We start from the raw sequence: 20860 nt of genomic DNA, 5'->3' as shown, positions 1-20860 counted from the left end.
GATTTAAAAAAGTTAAATTCATTGATAATGACCCATGTGACTCATTGAATCATATGAAATCAAGATGAATGACAGCTAAAATATGGCAAAAAAACATACAATTATGTAAATAATGTTAATGTTAATAATATAACAATAATAACTTTGCCTAAAAGTTTTTAATGTTAATTAAAAACTAGATTGTTGTGCATATGTCATTCTGGATAACGGATGACATGTCCTGGCTAACAGAGGTTTTTTGTTATACAAGAATGACATGTTGTTATCCAGGAATGACAAAAAACAATATTTTTTCTTTATAATCAGGCACTAACTTAACCACCTATGGATAACTACAACTTAGCTATCATCACTTAAGGTAATCTTTTAGATCAAATAGATCGTTTTTTATATAAAATAATTATAAATGTTTTATTAGTGTTATCCAAAAGGTCACATGATATTGCTACAAAGTGCACCAGTGACCGAAATATCAAAATATCGACATTTTAAGAGACGTTTCCTGACCTTTGCACATGTTCTGGTGCTTCTTCAGGGTCTTCTTTTTGATACAATATTATGTCACATGACATACCAAAATGCATTATGGTATAAAATGGTCATTGATGTCTGTTATCCAGGACTGACATTAGAGAAATCACAATTTGGGGACAAAAGTCGTTCTGTCATAAAAATGTAAATAAGCTTAGTATTATCACTATATTTGTAGGAATCATTGAAAACATCAATACAATTATGCCCAAGTAGATTTTAAATACTTTTATTTATATTTTTAAAAAATGTGTTGTATTTTTGTATTCAGATTTTAAGCCGGGACAGTTACCCGGAATGACATTTTGAGACTTTTGAGCTCAATAGTTCCTTAAAGATTAATTATTTATAATGAATTCTCACATGAGTAATTAAAGAGGGGGGAGTTGAGTCACTTAATGAAGTGCATTTAAAAATGTATACATTTTTATATTATGAATATGCTTGGGACACCAGAATTGACCCGCCACGTCATTGACCCAAATACAGTAACAAAAGTATTGCTCATGGTAAGTTCATGTTAGTTAATAGATACATTAACTAATGTTAACAATTCAAACCATATCCTAAAGTTACAAACAAATCATTTACTCTAATTTAAATAATACCCTGATGTTTAAATTATTTAAAATGAGAATGTAAGTGTGCTTACCCCATATTTGTTTGTAAGAAAAAATTAGATTAGATTTAATTTCACATCGCAATATATATCGCAGAAAAATAAAATATCGCAATGTCATTTTTTCCCAATATCGTGCAGCCCTAAATAGTACCTCGTCGTCATAGCGACGCCGCAGGAAACTGCCGTGACTTAATCTTCTACGCGAGACACACCCGCTACCCACACACACAGGACAGTGGAGGAAATCGAGTGTATGCTGTTTTTGCAGTTTTTTATTCAGGATACTCCGTCTGGCGCGTGCAATGATGACGCAGTGAATCGTGAACTCACTCAGAGGCCCACACAGAAGTAAATGAAGAGTTGAATAAAGTCGTTATTTTTGTGCACAAAAAGTATTCTTAAAGGGATACTCCACTTTAAAATGAAAATTCTGTCATCATATACTCATGTTGTTTCAAACCTGTATGAATTTCTTTCTTCTGCTGAACAGAAAGGAAGATATTTAGAAGAATGTCAGTAACCAGACAGTTTCTGGTACCATTGACTTCCATAGTAGGAAAAAATATATACTATGGAAGTCAATGGTACCAGAAACTGTCGGGTTACTGACATTCTTCTAAATATCTTCCTTTCTGTTCAGCAGAAGAAAGAAATTCATACAGGTTTGAAACAACATGAGGGTGAGTATATGATGACAGAATTTTCATTTTAAAGTGAGTATCCTTTTAAAAACATAAAAAAAATCTTACTGACCCCAAACTTTTGAACGGTAGTGTATTTAATTAAATGCTACTATTTTTCACAGTCATCTTTTTAGTTTAAGACCGGGGTAAAGCAAGGAAAACTACAATTTAACTCATAATGACTAGGGATGTCCCGATCCGATCCACGGCATCGGTATCGTGCCGATACTGGCCCAGAACGCTAGATCGGATATCGGAGGGGAGAAAAAAAAATATCCGATACCTATTAGGGGTGGAACGGTACGTGTATTCGTATTGAACGTACGTTCGGTACGTGCGTCACGGTTCGGTGCATGAGGAGAATACACGGTTTAAAAATAAAACTCGCGTGCACATTAATTAATGTAATGCGGAACTACTGTTAGATACACGCATAGATATGCAGGTTATTAAGGGACACCTAATCTGTAGCCCCGCCTTAGCTCTGAACGCGCGTCTATTTCGCTTCAAACTAGGGATGTCAATTTTCACAAATTCCCATGATCGATCGTCGTTTAAATTAACGATCAATTAATCGATTAAATTAACGAGGCCTTAATACTGCGATATGCGTCTACTGCAGTGGCTATGACAGCATGACAGGGTCTGCAAATGCTGCTCAAAACGCTATGTTCCTCACCAAATCAATTAGAATGGTTTTAAATATAAATAAAGGGCTAGTAGGATTGTAAAATGTTTCGATGTGATTGATAATTAAATTAATTATTTAATAATCAAATATAACTAGTACTAATACAACGTGTCACCAACGCCGCCTCATATGCGCTTAGACTGTGTGACTGTTGTGGACGCGCTCTTCCTGGAACAACTGCACGCGCTGAATGAATCTGCTACCGTTAAACTGGAGCACTTTGCTAGCACGTTATTTATCTAAAAGAAACGCATCCTATATGAGATTAATCAGATATATTCAAAATAAACATAATATTACAAATTATATCTGCACAAAATGACGCAAATTCACGCACAATATAATGTTATGTAATATTACAGTCCCAGTAGTCATTATTAGTCGTGCACTGCCGTTTGAGCTGCGCGCGCTGAAGCTGACGCTTTACTACAGAGTAGGGATGTCAATTTTCACAAATTCCCATGATCGATCGTCGTTTAAATTAACGATCAATTAATCGATTAATCGTTAGCCTTAATACTGCGATATGCAGTGGCTATGACAGCATAACAGGGTCTGCAAATGCTGCTCAAAACGCTATGTTCCTCACCAAATCAATTAGAATGGTTTTAAATATAAATAGAGGGCTAGTAGGATTGTAAAATGTTTCGATGTGATTGATAATTAAATTAATTATTTAATAATCAAATATAACTACTAAATACAACGTGTCACCAACGCCGCCTCATATGCGCTTAGAATGTGTGACTGTTGTGGACGCGCTCTTCCTGGAACAACTGCACGCGCTGAATGAATCTGCTACCGTTAAACTGGAGCACTTTGCTAGCACGTTATTTATCTAAAAGAAACGCATCCTATATGAGATTAATCAGATATATTCAAAATAAACATATTACAAATTATATCTGCACAAAATGACGCAAATTCATGCACAAGTGAACTTGAACTAAGTTACGTGCCATTCATTCAGAACTATGTTGTGGACGCGGTCTTCCTGGAGCAACGCGACACGGCAACTAAACCCAAATAATTCACAATGTTTTATTACAATATTGTTCTCTTTATAATGTTATGTAATATTACAGTCCCAATAGTCATTATTAGTCGTGCACTGCCGTTTGAGCTGTGCACGCTGAAGCTGACGCTTTACTAACCAAATGCATCCAATATGAGATCAATCAGATATAGATAGGCCTACAGAAAATAAACAGTATTACAACTTACATTTGCACAAAACAAAAGGCTGCGAATGCACATGCAAACTTATAGTCATGATGAAGGTGTAAAATGGTCCCAAACATAACTCCGGCGCGCTCGCTTTACATGTTTCGCGGTTGAGCAGCGCGCACGCGCATGAAGACCTGCTTAATCGATGATCGATAAGTTGTATCGATTAAATGTATTATCGACAATTAATCGATCGTCGATTAATCGTTGACATCCCTACTACAGAGTTAATTCTTAACCAAATGCATCCAATATGAGATAAATCAGATATAGATAGGCCTACAGAAAATAAACAGTATTACAACTTACATTTGCACAAAACAAAAGGCTGCGAATGCACACGCAAACTTATAGTCATGATGAAGGTGTAAAATGGTCCCAAACATAACTTCGGCGCGCTCGCTTTACATGTTTCGCGGTTGAGCAGCGCGCACGCGCATGAAGACCTGCTTAATCGATGATCGATAAAATGTATTATCGAAAATTAATCGATCGTCGATTAATCGTTGACATCCCTACTTCAAACACTCGCTTTATACGCGAGAATGGATTCAAACTGTTCAAGCATCGAACTAGACGCGATAGAAGCGAATTTGACGCTCTATTCGCGTTTGGTGTAAACGCAGCAAAATGAACAGGCTGCGATGTCAAGATTGCAATGCTGGAATGTGTGTGTGTCCGAGAGAGAGAGAGGGAGGCACGGGCGCGATCGAACAGTGGAAACATAAAAACATACTCCGTCATTTTTTGTTCATACGGGACATCATTAAAACTGCAAAAAGTGTTTAGCCTACTTATATTTGTGTAAAACACAACATTGTGCTTTTGTCAAACTGTAAACTCTTGTCAAACTGTAACCTACAACTTTCACCCAACCAAAATCACACACACACAGACACACACAGACACACACATGCTGTTTAAAAGCAAAAATGATCTCATCTTTTGTACATTCATCATATTGCATTGGTTTTCATTTCTTGTCCTAAAACAGAGCACTAATCTGTTTATTTTTAAATTACATATTCTACGTTGAATAAAAAAGAAAATCAAATGTGTTTTTAATGGTAGTATTATTTTATACAGAAATAAATTATTTATAATTCAGATGAGAATAAAGTTAAAGTTAATTCATTTTAAGGAAACAAATATATTGATTTGAAATATAGCAAATTAATTTTAAATTCATTCAGGTACAATTACCAAACATATCTCAAGGTCTTTTGAATAAAGGGTGGCAGTCTTTCATTATCAACTGTTGTTTTGGACTATATACTGGAGAAGTATTTGTTCTCCATTTGAGTGAGATGTTTTTATGTGGCTAATTGAGCAAAGTGCTTCCATATATTTTATTATTAGTAGTATTAGTTCAAGAATAAGATAAAAATTTCGGATTGATATCGGTATCGGCAAATAGCCAAAGCTGCGGCATCGGTATCGTATCGGAAGTGAAAAAGTGGTATCGGGACATCCCTAATAATGACATAATGAATTCGTGATGAATTGAGCACTCGTCTCATTCGTGGAGGTGGAAAAACAAGTTCTTTGTGACATGCAAGATTTATTGTATTAAAATTTTAATGCAAAAGAAAAGGCAGGAGAGTCGGCTGTGTTTGTCAATTTTAAGTTTTAATTTAAAATGTTTGTGATTTTTAATATAAGTACATGGTTAAATGTTTTACCACTTGCTTGAGCAACTTAATATATAAATATATATAGAAGTAGCCTAATACATTAAATAATACGTTGTTTAAGTTGTTTAAACGTGAATACGTCTATTAAAGTGTGTATGTGTGTACAAAGAATCGCAATGCTGACAAAACTTTTTTTTTTTTTTTATAAAAGTTGCTGATAACTTCTGGATTTGAAATAAAAATAGTGAGTATGTGTTTGTGGGTATGCGAGTATGTACAGTTCAGCCGTGCAAACGCAGCATATGTGAAAGCACTACAGCGCGTGCTGCTCCTGCACTGCATACGGAGTATGTGTGAAACGGGCGTTAGAATAGATTGTGATGATGAACCATGTGTAATGAAGTGACGTCTCACCGTGGTTGAGAATGATGTTGCCTTCAGTGGCGCCTCTACAGGGAACGTGTACAACTCATACTTACCTGGCAGGGGAGACACCATGATCATGAAGGTGGTTCACCCAGGGCGAGGCTCAGCCATTGCACTCCGGTTGTGCTGACCCCTGCGAATTCCCCAAATGTGGGAATCTCGACTGCATAATTTCTGGTAGTGGGGGACTGCGTTCGCGCTCTCCCCTGATTTACTGGTACAATAATAGACATGAAATGTGCACATTTTCTAAGTAGTTACTTCATTTATTTAATTAATTTTTCTTTTTAATTTATGAATTGGTACTTGATGACACGCAGTGGATTACTCAATTAAACAGAAGATAATAATAAAAAACAAAACATTCAAAGTAGAAGGGGCAGGAAGTAAATATGTTTCTCTGATAAAGAAGGTGCTTAAGAGTTTTTCTTAATATATGGTCACATTAAAAAAATCTAGTGTGTTTGGGTTTTTTACAATACTGGTGCCAAATCAATACTTTTAAAATTGTACCAGTGCCTGAACCGATGCTTAAAAAAAAATAATTAAAAAAAAGAGCCACAAAACGACAATGGATGACATTTAAAGAGTGGCTTTTTATTGAAAAAAATATATATACATTTAAATTGAACAATATATTAAAAGTTTAATGTATACTTAAGTATATAAATATAAGTGTTAGGGGGTAACAATTTAGGACCCAAGGACCAGATGTTTTGAAAGAAGACCCGGAGTCAGAATTATAATAAATTGAAGAAAAGTTTTACTGAAGATAGTTTGCCGTTTCATCAGCAGAAGTCAGCTTCAAGACTCACACAGGAGTTCGTTAGGCACGTCGTGACCTTCCAGGTCGCAGATTTGTGTTGCTGGGTGCCAGCATGTCCAGAACAACAACTCAGTCAATCTCCAATAATGCCAGTGGCTCCTTAACCTGTAACCAAGAAGACTAAGGCCCCATCCAAAACGGAGAATTAAAACGAATACGATCTCCGTCCACACCAGCGTTTTAGCTGCGTATTAGAATTGATCTCCGTTCACATTAAAACGACTGAAAACGCGGATCACGTGACCATTCACCAACACTGGGCATGCGCGTGCCGGTGTAAACACAACTTCATTGATTAAAATTATCCCACCATCCCACCAATTATCCATGTACAGTCGATACCACCGCTGCACACGGGAATTGTCACAGATCGCTCGAATAATAGCTTGCCTCCGGCGCATGTAGGCAGTTAAAGCATTGTAAAATGCAGAATTTACTTGCACAACAGCTGCTAGCAAAGATATACGCCATGACTGATGACACCCAATCATAGAGCCGAGCGTGAGCCTCTACTACGTCTTCGTTTCTGAAGTCCTCCGTTTTGACCCGTCTTCACTAAAACGCCCTCCGGAGATTCAAAACGAAAAACGGGTCGGCAGCGTTTCTAAACTTCTCCGTTTTGGGTCTCCGTTTTTGCCGTTTTAGTGTGGACGGGAGGTGCAAACGTAGCAAAAGGTCTCCGTTTTTAAACGAAAACGCAGTAGTGTGGATGAGGCCTAATGGTGCGTTCACACCGGACGCGAATAGCGCGTCAGGCGCGAGTGATTTCAATGTTAAGTCAATGCAAAGACGCGTTACGCGCGTAAAAAATTCCTGCGGCGCGAATGAGGCGTAGAGCGCGGCGCGGTAGACGCGAATACGCCTCATTCGCGCGTCAAGTTTGCGCGAATTGAGCGGCTGGCGCGTTAAGCGCGTTCCGCGCGAATGATTTTATTAGTGCTATTTGTGCATTCACGGGTTTGATGCGAATTCGCGTCTGCCGCCCGAGTTGAAAAATCTGAACTTCTGCGTCAATTCGCGCCGCGTTAACCAATCAGGAGCCTGCTTGCTGCTGTCACGTGGTGAAGTGACAGTTTATAATGTTATTTTATGTTTGGCCTCAATAAATTTTGTAATATGACTAAAATGCACAACAAAGCAAATCTTTCACATAAAAACTCGATTTCAATATATGAGAGATACTCATTTTGTATTGAATGCTAATTATTCCATATCTATTCTAGATTATATGAAACATAATTATTCTAATGTAAAGACAACAAACACAATTTAGTGTATAAAAACAAAAATCACAGGACAGGTTTCACTTTTGGAGGCTGACTCCATTTATTATCAAAACAAAAATAAATGACAGATTAGGTGGGTGCGGGCGAGGGTGAACCTCGTGCCGGGCTGTAGAGCGCGGGCTCGACAGGCAGCGACCACTCGAGGCCGAGGCCTTATACGGCCTATGCTGTCCTCGTCAGCGTCCTCACCGTTAGGTCCACCAAACCTAGCTCCTGGAGCAAATTGTGAAACTCCTGAAACCCTCCGGAGGGTCTGGTGGACCCGAGTACAGCGACGATGTCCCCTACGCAGCTGTGTCTGCTCTCCAGAGCATATACGAGTGGTGACTCTCTCGATTAATGCTAACGCTAATGCTCGATAAACATCTAAAAAAGATGGCCGCCAAAACTTTCACCTCTGACGCGCGTAAATTTCGCTTCAAACTTTTGTTTTTACGCGCGTTAGACACGCGAATTAACACAGAGTGGTCAAGCGTCAAACTAGACGCGGCAGGCGCGAATTTGACGCGCTATTCGCGTCCGGTGTGAACGCAGCATTACACACACCGACACACAGCTTCCTCAAGGTTGGATTTGGCCAGGCTCTAACTATAAACAGGAGAGTCCTCTCAAAACATCAAGATAATGCATTCTTTTTCTCAAGGAGAGCAACACTTTAGTCTAACTGGAAAGTAAGGCTTTAACAAAGAAATGGTCCCTTAAACTATTGGCTTCAGTGACCCCTATACGTTTTAACACGTTGAAGACCTTTCTCAAACACTAATCGAGTCCCTATTTCATTTCTGGAAGCCGGGCTAAATGAGCAAGCACTGTTACTGCATTCAGATATCAAATACAGACATTAAAGAATACATGAAAAGAACATTTCAGTGATCACACTGGTAACTTCTATAACAAAGTAAAATCTCCAAAGAAGTCATTCAACTCATTTGATATTTAGAAGGAAAAATATTGATTAATACCTTGATTTATAATCACTTATTACATATACATTGAAGCAGCAGTGGATTCCAGTCCACCCTGTTCATAAGTAAATGCAAAAGCAACAAATTTACATAAATTCACAATAAAACCTAACCCAACTACAATAATTTAACACTAAATAACAGTTACAGTACTACCAACAGGCATTAATAGAGGAATGCAAGCAACCGCGATATTCACGTTTTATTTTTTCCAGAAGCGTATGACCCCCTTGTTTTACACGCTGTGCATGTGAATTAAATGTTAAATAAGTTGATAATAAGACTGTTTATCACTGTGATTTGTACAGAGGCTCCGTGGATTTGCACTTAACAAGCCAAAACGCGTGCGATTTCCTTTTCCTTCAGGTCAAGTCATAGATTCATGAAAAAAAAAGAGAAAAAGGCTTTGCCATATCCAAGAAAAGCGAAATCTTTGTCGTATCATCCGTTTAACATTTAAGGGTATTTCCCATGAATGGCGTCAGCGCTGGTCAATGCATTAAATCAATGCCATTGATCTCTATGAAGTGAAGCTTAATTTAGCATTGCCCATTGCTGCTCACAAAGTTACAATTATTTCAATACCTTGTTTCATAACATCTATCTTTGAACGAATCTGCGTTTTTGAACGTGTTAGTCGAATGAACGGTTTAATGGCTCGCTCAAAAACCCTTGCCGCCACCTCAACAGCTTTTAACAGCATTTAAGTGGCACCGAAATGAGGCACCGAAATCCGTGTTCTGATTCGGTCCGGTACATACTGGCCATTTTGGCGACGGTTTTCAGTACCCAACCCAAACCCCCACTGTTTTATCTTTAGCCGCTTTTCCACCGACATTACCCGGAACAATTTGTCCCAGGAACTTTTTTCCCAGGAACTTTTTTTGCCCCAGACCGGTTGCTTTCTGTGTTTACACCGCGGTCTAAAGTACCGGGAAGGTAAACTCATAGGGTAAACTGCGCGCAACTGCTCCTCCCAGTCTGCGACGGACAGTAATCAGTTTTGAGCGCCACATTTATAATAAGTATGGAGGAGTTTCAAACTGTGCTGCAGTTATGTATTGGTTTACTAACGAGGTAATTAACAAAACAAAATAGACGAGCACTGATACTAAAGCGTGTTCAGAAAGCTCGTATGCGTATAAAATTAGACAAGGTATGTTATCAGTTATTGTGAGATGCCTGGGACGAACGCGCAAAAATTTCCTCTTTCGCAAATACGCTTAAAAAAAAGCCTGAACCCCGTCTATCAATCATAAATAGTGAATAGTCTTGTAAATAGTTGTTTGTTACTAACCTAACCTTGCAATAGATGACAATGTGTAAACATAATGACTTAATAATAAAAGCTGTGGCAGAAAAGAGACGAGCACTGATAAAGCGTGTTCAGTAAGCTCGTAATGCTAACGTTAGATATAAAATTTGTATGTTATCAGCTTTGCGGACATTGACCGTGAGATGGCTGGGACGAACGCGCAGAAAGTTTACTCTTCCACAAATTCCCTTAATAAAGCCTGAAACTCGTCGCCAGTCCACCAGTTTTTTTTATTAAATTCCATATTTGCAGACAGACAACTCTTACTGCCTGAAGCCACGACACGAACCGCAATAGATTTTTTAAAAAGGGAGGTTAAAAATAAATAAATGCTGCGTGGTGTCATCCAACCAAAATGCGGCGTGAACACAACCAATCAGCTTGTGCAGCGCACAAGTCCCACCCCTGAAAGTTCCTGAACTTTGAAAAAGTACTACCTCATGAGCAGGGACTATCGGAGGGGGAAATATTTACCCGGAACTTCATTTAGACCCTGGTTCCTGCGGTGTAAACACATCGAGTACCAGCCCAAAGTTCCTAGTTCCTGGGGAAAGTTCCTGCGGTGGAAACGCGGCTTTTGTCTCTAATCACATTTTAATATTCTTTCATGTCTGTAGTGAGTGTGATGCAGGTCTATTGAGTTGTTGTTGTCTTGAACCCCTCCCCCCCCCCCCACACTGTCCCCTCCCCTCTTCCCTCCCCCCCTCACCACAGCTTTCTACACACATTTCTTCAGCCTTTTTCAAATCTGAGGTGTGAACAACCGGTGCTAAAGTAAGGGGGGTTTATGACCCTTTAATCCTTTATCTGAGTAATGTTAACAATTACATACTATACAATAACTTTTTGCTAAATAAATAAATAAAAATAAATAAATACTCACCATCATCAGATTTGCTGTTTCAAAGAGTGCAGTTGCTACTGGTGACCATTTGTGGTTATCGCTTCTCGGCCTTTTGGCTAAGATCAAGTGTAGTATCTGTTCTTATCAGTTTAATATCTGATACGTGCCCCACCCGGGCACCATATATTAAATTGATTTTTGGATCAGGGAGATGGAATAGGGGCTTGCTCCGTCCACTCCACGCATCGACCCGGTATTGCAGTACCTCCGGGAATGGTGCACCCTCTAAAGAGGATAATAATAGAATTGTATTTAGCATTGTGTGACAGTAGAGGTTAATAGAAGTAGTGTGTGTATGGGTGTTTTAAAGGTTTTGTTGGTGATTATATAGTATACTAGTAAAGGTAGAATGATGATTATGTTTTGGAATGCTTGCTTAATATTTACAAAATGATACATAGTGATGTTGCCGACTATCTATGATAAAACCTACAGATTCACATGTAGTTGAAAACAATGATAAACTTTTATGTGCAAAAGCAGTGGGTCACAATTTGGCTTATTAGTCCCATTTTTCCCCTGCTGGCAGATGCTGAAAATGGCAGATCATTTTTACATGCAAAACAAGCGTCTCTTGAGTTGAGTCAAATCTCTATGATTGGTAGAGAGATCTACAGTTGTGTTCAGGGAATGTAGACTCGGCCAGTCGGAAGGTATAATTGTCAACAGTCAGCATTTAGACCCCTTTTCAATTAGTAAACAGTGTGAATTTTTGTGGGCGGAGCTTAGGTGGAGGCAGAGCGATTCTCCCGTCCACTTCACTAACACTAGTTAGCAAGTTTTGTTAGCTTGTTTTTTTTTTTAACAATGACTGAAGAAAATTAGATTTTATCTTAATATGTACGGTTACTCACTGTCCAGGACCGCAATTGTTATTTGAAAAGATTCATTTTAACTGACGGAACCAGATTGGCCGACCCGTACACACACTCAATGGATGGACGATCTGACACTATTAGCTTCGGTTGAGTGGCGTCTAAGTCTAGTCATGGTCAATAACAACAATATATAAAATCACAGATGATTCACAAATAATCACAATAGTTTATAAAACATGCGATCAAATTTTAAATTGGAAGCTGCACTCCGTCGATTCTGGCACCCAACAACACAACAAGATGAAATTTTGTGCTCCTTGTGTAGCCGAATCTATGCTGGTTTGTATTGTCTGCCTCCAGTTTTCTGCTTGTTTTGCCTCCAGCCTCCATAATTGTGACGTCGGTGCAAAAAGGGTCTATAGATGGTACGACTGTAAAAACAACATGACCAATGATTTAACAAGATCCAGAGTTTAGAGAATAGATTGAGGGTTTAGAATAGATTGTGATGATGAACCATGTGTAGTGAAGTGACGTCTCACCGTGGTTGAGAATGATGTTGCCTTCAGTGGCGCCTCTACAGGGAACGTGTACAACTCATACTTACCTGGCAGGGGAGACACCATGATCATGAAGGTGGTTCACCCAGGGCGAGGCTCAGCCATTGCACTCGGGTTGTGCTGACCCCTGCGAATTCCCCAAATGTGGGAATCTCGACTGCATAATTTCTGGTAGTAGGGGACTGCGTTCGCGCTCTCCCCTGATTTACTGGTACAATAATAGAAATGAAATGTGCACATTTTTTGAGTAGTTTCTTCATATAGTTGAAGGCTGTTATGCTCTCAAAATTCATCTTTCTTTTTAATTTATGAATTGGTACAGTAGTATCTCTGACACGGACTTGATGACACAGTGGATTATTCAATTAAACACAAGAATCAAGATGATAATAAAAAATAAAAAAACATTCAGAGTAGAAGGGGCAGGAAGTAAATATGTTTCTCTGATAAAGGAGCTTAAGAGTTTTTCTTAATATATGGTCACATTTTTTAAATCTAGTGTGACCCCACTAGTGTTGGGTATCGATTGGGTTTTTTACAATACTGGTGCCATATCAATACTTTTAAAACAGTATCAGAGCCTGAACCGATGCTTTAAAAAAACAAAGAGCCACAAAATGACAGTGGGTAACATTAAAGAAGGGCTTTTTTATTTAGAATTTTTTTATTGAACAATATATTAAAAGTTTAATTATATACTTAAGTATATATATAAGTAAATACAAAAATAACAAATTTACATAACAAATTCACATTAAAACCTAACCCAACTACAATAATTTAACACTAAATAACAGTTACAGTACTACCAACAGGCATTAATAGAGGAATGCAAGCAACCGCGATATTCACGTTTTTTTTTTCTTCAAATTTTTTCCATAAGGGTATGACCCCCTTGTTTTACACACTGTGCATGTGAATTAAATGTTAAATAAGTTGATAATGATAACACGACCGTTTATCACTGTGATTTGTACAGAGGCTCCGTGGATTTGCACTTAACAAGCCAAAACGCATGCAATTTCCTTTTCCTTCAGGTCAAGTCATAGATTCATGAAAAAAAAGAGAAAAAGGCTTTGCCATATCCAAGAAAAGCGAAATCTTTGTCGTATCATCCGTTTAACATTTAAGGGTATTTCCCATGAATAGCGTCAGTGCATTAATTCAATGCCATTGATCTCTATGAAGTGAAGCTTAATTTAGCGTTGCCAATTGCTGCTCAGCCGAGCCTTGTCAAGTCATCTTTATTTATATAGCGCTTTTTACAATACAGATTGTATCAAAGCAGCTTCACAGTAGTGTTGGGGGCAATATGCTCCATTTTCATATTGTCCTATCGTCAGCCTGTGACCGGCGATACAAGATATTATCATTGCAGGATAATGCAAGATATTGCAGGTTTGAGAAGCCCAGACTCACACCTCACACCCGCTCTGATGTGCACTTCACACATCCACCATCACCTCCTGCAACCCCTCTCCTCCCCCCTTCTGCCATCCAACCTGAGCTTAAGGTCTGTGTGGAGGACGTGAGCCGAGTCTTCAAAAAACAGAAGACTAGGAAAGCTTCAGGCCCAGACGGCATCTCATCTGCTTGTCTAAAAGCCTGCGCTGACCAACTGGCCCCAGTCTTCACGCAGATCTTCAACAGATCATTGGAGCAGTGTGAAGTTCCCTGCTGCTTCAAACGCTCCACTATCATTCCGGTTCCCAAAAAACCTAAAATCACTGGACTTAATGACTACAGACCTGTCGCTCTCACGTCTGTGGTCATGAAGTCGTTTGAAAGACTGGTGTTGGCCTATCTGAAGGACATCACTGGACCCCTTCTGGATCCCTTTCAGTTTGCTTACAGAGCAAACAGGTCTGTGGATGATGCAGTCAACATGGGACTGCACTATATCCTGCAACATCTTGACAGACCTGGGACTTATGCACGGATCTTATTTGTGGACTTCAGTTCGGCCTTCAATACCATCATCCCTGATCTTCTCACAGCCAAACTGACTCAGCTCTCCATGCCATCCTCAATCTGTCAGTGGATCTCCAGCTTCCTGACCGACCGGCAGCAGCGAGTGAGACTGGGGAAGCTCACATCCAGGACCCTCACCATCAGCACTGGCGCCCCCCAAGGGTGCGTTCTCTCCCCACTGCTCTTCTCCCTGTACACTAATGACTGCACTTCTAAAGACCCCTCTGTCAAGCTCCTGAAATTTGCAGACGACACCACCGTCATCGGTCTCATCCAAAATGGTGACGAGTCTGCTTACAGACTGGGGGTTGAACAGCTGGCTGTCTGGTGCAGCTATAACAACCTTGAGCTGAACACGCTCAAAACAGTGGAGATGATTGTGGATTTCAGGAGAAAATCCCCAGCACTCCCCCCTCTCACCATCATGAACAGCACTGTGGAAGCAGTGGAGTCATTCAGGTTCCTGGGCTCTACCATCTCTCAGGACCTGAAGTGGGCAAATCACATTGACTCCATTGTGAAAAAGGCCCAGCAGAGACTGTACTTCCTTCGCCAGCTGAAGAAGTTCAATCTGCCACAGGAGCTGCTGATCCAGTTCTACTCAGCCGTCATTGAGTCTGTTTTAAGCACTTCCATCACTGTCTGGTTTGGTTCAGCTACCAAATCGGACATCAGGAGACTACAACGGACAGTCCGGACAGCAGAGAGGATTATTGGTGCCCCCCTGCCAACCCCCCAGGACCTGTACTCTTCCAGAGTGAGGAAGAGAGCAGGTAAAATCATCACAGACTCCACTCACCCTGGACACCGCCTGTTTGAACTGTTACCGTCAGGACGGCGACACAGATCACTGGCCACAAGAACATCCAGGCACAGGAACAGTTTCTTTCCACAGGCCATTTCCCTTCTGAACACTTAACATGCCCCCCAAGGCATATGCCTGTAAGTGCAATACTCCCACTGTCTAGTGCAATATTCTCTTAACTCAGGTGATATTTATATTTATATTATTCATACTACTCAAAATACTGTAAATATGTTCATAATCTGTAACATGCACTAGACTCCCACTGTCTAGTGTAATATTCTTTAACTCAGGTGATATTTATATTTATATTATTCATACTTCTCAAAATACTGTAAATATGTTCATAATCTGTAAATGTTTATTCAGACTAAACCCAACTGTGACCCCTTTTTTTTTTTTTTTTTTTTTTTTTTTTTTTATACTATTTTTATTTTTATTTTTTTAAATATATTTTATTCTTAGAATTTGTATTACTATGTTTCTTGTTGTATTTGTATTTGTATTTGTATATGTGCACTGGAAGCTTCAGTACCAAGAAAAATTCCTTGTGGGTGCAAGCACACTTGGCAATAAAGCTCTTTCTGATTCTGATTCTGATTCTGATTATCGTGAGGGGGGCGGGGCTTACTTATTTGATTATTAACTTGCTTATTTACTCATTAATTTGCTTGTTTTATTACTTCGTTTTATATATGAGAATCTTTTTCTATTTTGCTAGCAAAGGTGGAGTGTTTATTAATCCTAATCATTTTTTAATCTGACCGAGTATTTCAACATGTCGGCGGGAAGTTTATGGACACACAATATCCTCTCATGCCGTTACAGATGCAGCATTTTGACTGTACTTCTGCACGAAATGAGAACACGTTTTAATAATTTCTTGGGTCAAGAAAGAGTCCGAGTTTGCAATTTATATGTCCTCCTACCAGTGCTCTCTCTGTCTGGATGCACTTCACATATTCTCACTTTAATAAGCCTAAAGAATGCGAGTTAATGTGTTTTAAATGCCGGGAGAAATCAGAGTAAGGGGCAAAAATCTAGCTGAGTCAATTGGTTTATACTTGAAGGAACATGCCGACTTTTGGGGACTTTAGCTTATTCACCGTATCCCCCAGAGTTTGACAAGTCCAGACATACCCTTTTCATCTCTGTGCGTGCCGTTACTCTTTCTGACGCACCCACCGCTAGCCTAGCTTAGCACAAAGACTGGAGGTAAACGGCTAGCATTCTGATCCCAATAAGTGACAAAATAACGCCAACATTTTCCTATTTACATGTTGTGATTTGTATAGTCACAGTGTGTACAAATAACAAGGTCACATGAGACTCAGCCATCTTCTAAACCCTATACCAGTGTTGGGAAAGTTCACTTTCTACATGAACTAGTTCAAAGTTCAGTTCACAAATTTTAAAATGAACTAGTTCAGTTCATAGTTCAAACTTCAAAATTTTTAACTAAAGTTCACAGTTCCAAAAAATGAACTAGTTCAGTTCTTTTTTTCCGAGCTATTATTTTTCACAATTATTGCCACAGCCCATATAAAACCACAGACAGCAATTATGTTATCAGTTTTAACACTGAAACAATGCGTCAGATCATCTTCATATCCAATTTTAAAATCCTTATCCAACCAGGGTTTACATAGCATTGAGGGTAGGGTTGCCAACTAAACAATCGTGCATGGTTCTTTACAGGAAAATGAGGGACACTCAAAATATTTGTAGGCTATAGGCTAGGGTCATTTCAGGTTCGTATGTGTTTAAAAGGTTTTCAGACAACACATTTGTTTTGATTAAAGTCATATTACACACAAACCATAGTTCAAAATAATAGCATTTATCTGAAATAGAAAGCTTTTGTAATTATACACTACTTTTAAAGAAATGAATAGCCTACTTTTATTCAGCAAGTACATTTATAATGTTACGTTTTTTTTATTTCAGATAAATTTACTTTGAACCTTTTATTCATCAAAGAATCCTGATTTAATTTTTTACATTAATAATAATCAGAAATGTTTCTTGGGCAGCAAATCACATCAGTATATAATTCCCTCAGGACGATTTCATGCTTTCTTGCGTGGCTGGATGTATGTTGGACTCACAATAATCACGTTGTTTGAATTCGTTAAAACTGATTTGCCGAAATCAAAACCCAGTTGGACAGTGAAAGGGATTTGCCGTTAGCGCGAGTCCGGAGAGAAGCGACCAGACAGCGGAGGATTCTGTGCGCAAATCAAACAATGATTTGTCCCAAAATAATAATTAATTCTCAATTTAGAGTTTGTTATTCGTATGGTCTGATGCGCGTGAGTGTGGACTGTGATTGGATGATGACCGGTGTCGTGATCAAGTGCCGTGTTGCTGTTGTTGTATCAGATTCAGTCATACATCAATGGTTAGATCAGCGTCAATAAACGGGACAACGGAGGTTCCGAACGGGACAAATACATTTCTATAAAAATCTTGCACCCTTTTGAACGAAGTTAAACTGAGAGAGCGTGCCGTTCACAGACACCAGAATGAACGAGTTCATAGTAACGTTCATCAGGCAGTAATAGAGTACGTTCAGTTCACGTTCGCCCAAAATATGAACGAGTTCATGAACTATCGTTCAATGAACGCGTTCAGGCACAACACTGCCCTATACATACTGGGAACTATATTCTCAGAAGGCGAAGCACTGCTACTTGGGAGGAGAAATAACCCATAGTACCCAACCCAAACCCCCACTGTTTTATCTTTATCTCTAATCACATTTTAATATTCTTTCATGTCTGTAGTGTGTGATGCAGGTCTATTGAGTTGTGTTATTAGCCGCTTTCCGACCGGAGGAACCTTTTCACAGTTCCTAGAACTATTGGCTAAAGTACCCGGATGTTCCTGCGGTGCGAACACGCCAACTAGGAACGATTTTAGTTCTAGGAACTCCATTTGGAGGAACTAATTTAGCTCCTACTTCAGAGTAGGGTCTAAACTATAGGAACTACAGGAACTACTCGTGACGTTAGTGTACGCTGACCGAACGCACGCAAAACACCAGCACCTGCCATTTTTAAAACAGCTGTATGTAAACACACAGATTATAGCCTATATATTTACTCCAGAAACTAGATAACAGTGATAGATGGGCCTCTAAACCTTTATGCTGAAGAGAAAATCCAACGCAACTTTGAGGGGACCAAGCCAAACATGATTATGTATTTCTGCTCAGCTAGCAACACTGGACATCAACCACACGGCATAGGCTAATAACTTTTTTTTCATATACCACTGTGTACTTTCTATCCGATTGTTAAGTCTGACGTCACGCGTGACGTTTTGGGTCCCAAGCGGTCCAGAAATAACAACGGTGGAACCTGTAAATTTATTTACGATCACGTCCTTCTTAGTGAGGCACCCTTGGCGGTCAAAAAGGGTTTAAATTCCTTTAACACCAACAGAGTGGTTAGTGTAGCTCATCACTCAGGTGGCATAATTAAGAGTAGAGTCCTCAATGAAAAAGAAGATTTACGAGGTTGAAGTGAGTTAGCTCGGGACACGAGACACAGCACTGCGGCATTGTAAAAACACTCAATAATAACCAAAACACCAGCGAAAGCGGTAGGTAGGTAGAGAGGACCTGGACTTTGGACCCGGAAAGAGTATTGGTTACGTCACGACTTAACAACCGAATAACAATTCTATCTAATAACATGTTAAACAGTACTGTTAGACAGATCGCTAACTAATGAACACACAGAATGCGAGCATTGTTTGCTCTGGCGTTCTCAGCGCCGTCAAAATAAAGGTCCTTCGCTCCGTCAAAATAAAAGTCGCCGTGCTTGCGTCACTCCCTTACCCCTCCTACCAGTTCCTATGGCCACTCGGCCAGTGCGAACGCAAACAGCAAAACCGAGTTTCGGGGAGAGTAGTTCATAGAATTGTTTAGAAGTGGACAGTTCCTATTACTAAGTTTCTGTAACTACTTGGTTGGAAAGCGGCTATTGTCTTGAACCCCTCCCCCCTCACCACAGCTTTCTACACACATTTCTTCAGCCTTTTTCAAATCTGAGGTGTGAACGACCGGTGCTAAAGTAAGGCGGGTTTATGACCCTTTAATCCTTTATCTGAGTAATGTTAACAATTGAGAAATAAATAAATAAAAATAAATACTCACCATCATCAGATTTGCTGTTTCAAAGAGTGCAGTTGCTACTGGTGACCATTTGTGGGTATCGCTTCTCGGCCTTTTGGCTAAGATCAAGTGTAGTATCTGTTCTTATCAGTTTAATATCTGATACGTGCCCTACCCGGGCACCATATATTAAATTGATTTTTGGATCAGGGAGATGGAATAGGGGCTTGCTCCGTCCACTCCACGCATCGACCCGGTATTGCAGTACCTCCGGGAATGGTGCACCCCCCTAAAGTGATTAATGATAGAATTGTATTTGGCATTGTGTGACAGTAGGGGTTAATAGAAGTAGTGTATGTAGTGTGTGTATGGGTGTTTTAAAGGTGTTGTTGGTGATCATATAGTATACGAGTAAAGGTAGAATGATGATCATGTTTGGAATGCTTGCTTAATATTTACAAAATGCTACATAGTGATGCTGCCGACTATCTATGATAAAACCTACAGATTCACATGCAGTTGAAAACAATGATAAACTTTTATGTGCAAAAGCAGTGGGTCACAATTTGGCTTATTAGTCCCATTTTCTCCTGCTGGCAGATGCTGAAAATGGCAGATCATTTTTACATGCAAAACATGTCTCTTGAGTCAAGTCAAATCTCTGATTGGTAGAGAGATCTACAGTGTTCAGGGAATGTAGACTCTGGGACAGTCGGAAGGTCTAATTGTCAACAGTCGGCATATAGTGTGACTTTTTTTGTGGGCGGAGCTTAGGTGGAGGCCGAGCGATTCTCCCGTCCACTTCACTAACGCTAGTTAGCAAGTTTTGTTAGCTTGTTTTTTTTTTTAACAATGACTGAAGAAAATTTGATTTTATCTTAATATGTAAGGTTACTCACTGTCCAGGACCGTAACTGTTATTTGAAAAGATTCATTTTAACTGACGGAACCAGATTGGCCGACCCATACACACTCACTCAATGGATGGACGATCTGACAGTATTAGCTTCGGTTGAGTAGCATTTAGTCTAAGTCTAGTCACGGTCAATCACAATAATGTATAAAATCACAGATGATTCACAAATAATCACAATAGTTTATAAAACATGCGATCAAATTTTAAATTGGAAGCTGCACTCCGTCGATTCTGGCACCCAACAACACAACAAGATGACATTTTGTGCTCCTTATGTAGCCGAATCTATGCTGGTTTGTATTGGCTGCCTCCAGTTTTCTGCTTGTTTTGCCTCCAGCCTCCATAATTGTGACGTCGGTGCAAAAAGGGTCTATAGACGGTATGACTGTAAAAACGACAAGACCCATGATTTAACAAGATCCAGAGTTTAGAGAATAGATTGAGGGTTTAAAATGGATTGTGATGATGAACCATGTGTAGTGAAGTGACGTCTCACCGTGGTTGAGAATGATGTTGCCTTCAGTGGCGCCCCTACAGGGAACGTGTACAACTCATACTTA

The 20860-nt window shown here is 39.4% G+C and overlaps 1 long non-coding RNA gene across 1 annotated transcript in view; it reads left to right on the top strand.

The window, feature by feature from the left end:
- LOC309482685 overlaps positions 1 to 19630 on the top strand; it is a 78675-nt gene extending 59045 nt beyond the window's left edge. The window contains exon 2 of the long non-coding RNA XR_014200358.1: positions 19058 to 19630. This is a non-coding gene — a long non-coding RNA (uncharacterized lncRNA). The remainder of the gene's footprint in view (positions 1 to 19057) is intronic.
- Positions 19631 to 20860: the final 1230 nt, after the last annotated feature.

The sequence above is a fragment of the Leuciscus leuciscus genome (genome assembly GCF_965113295.1).
Source record: "Leuciscus leuciscus genome assembly, chromosome: 2".
NCBI classification, from domain to species: Eukaryota; Metazoa; Chordata; class Actinopteri; order Cypriniformes; family Leuciscidae; genus Leuciscus; species Leuciscus leuciscus.
The sequence above is the reverse complement of the archived record's forward strand: the minus strand, read 5'-3'. Positions and strand labels throughout refer to the sequence as shown.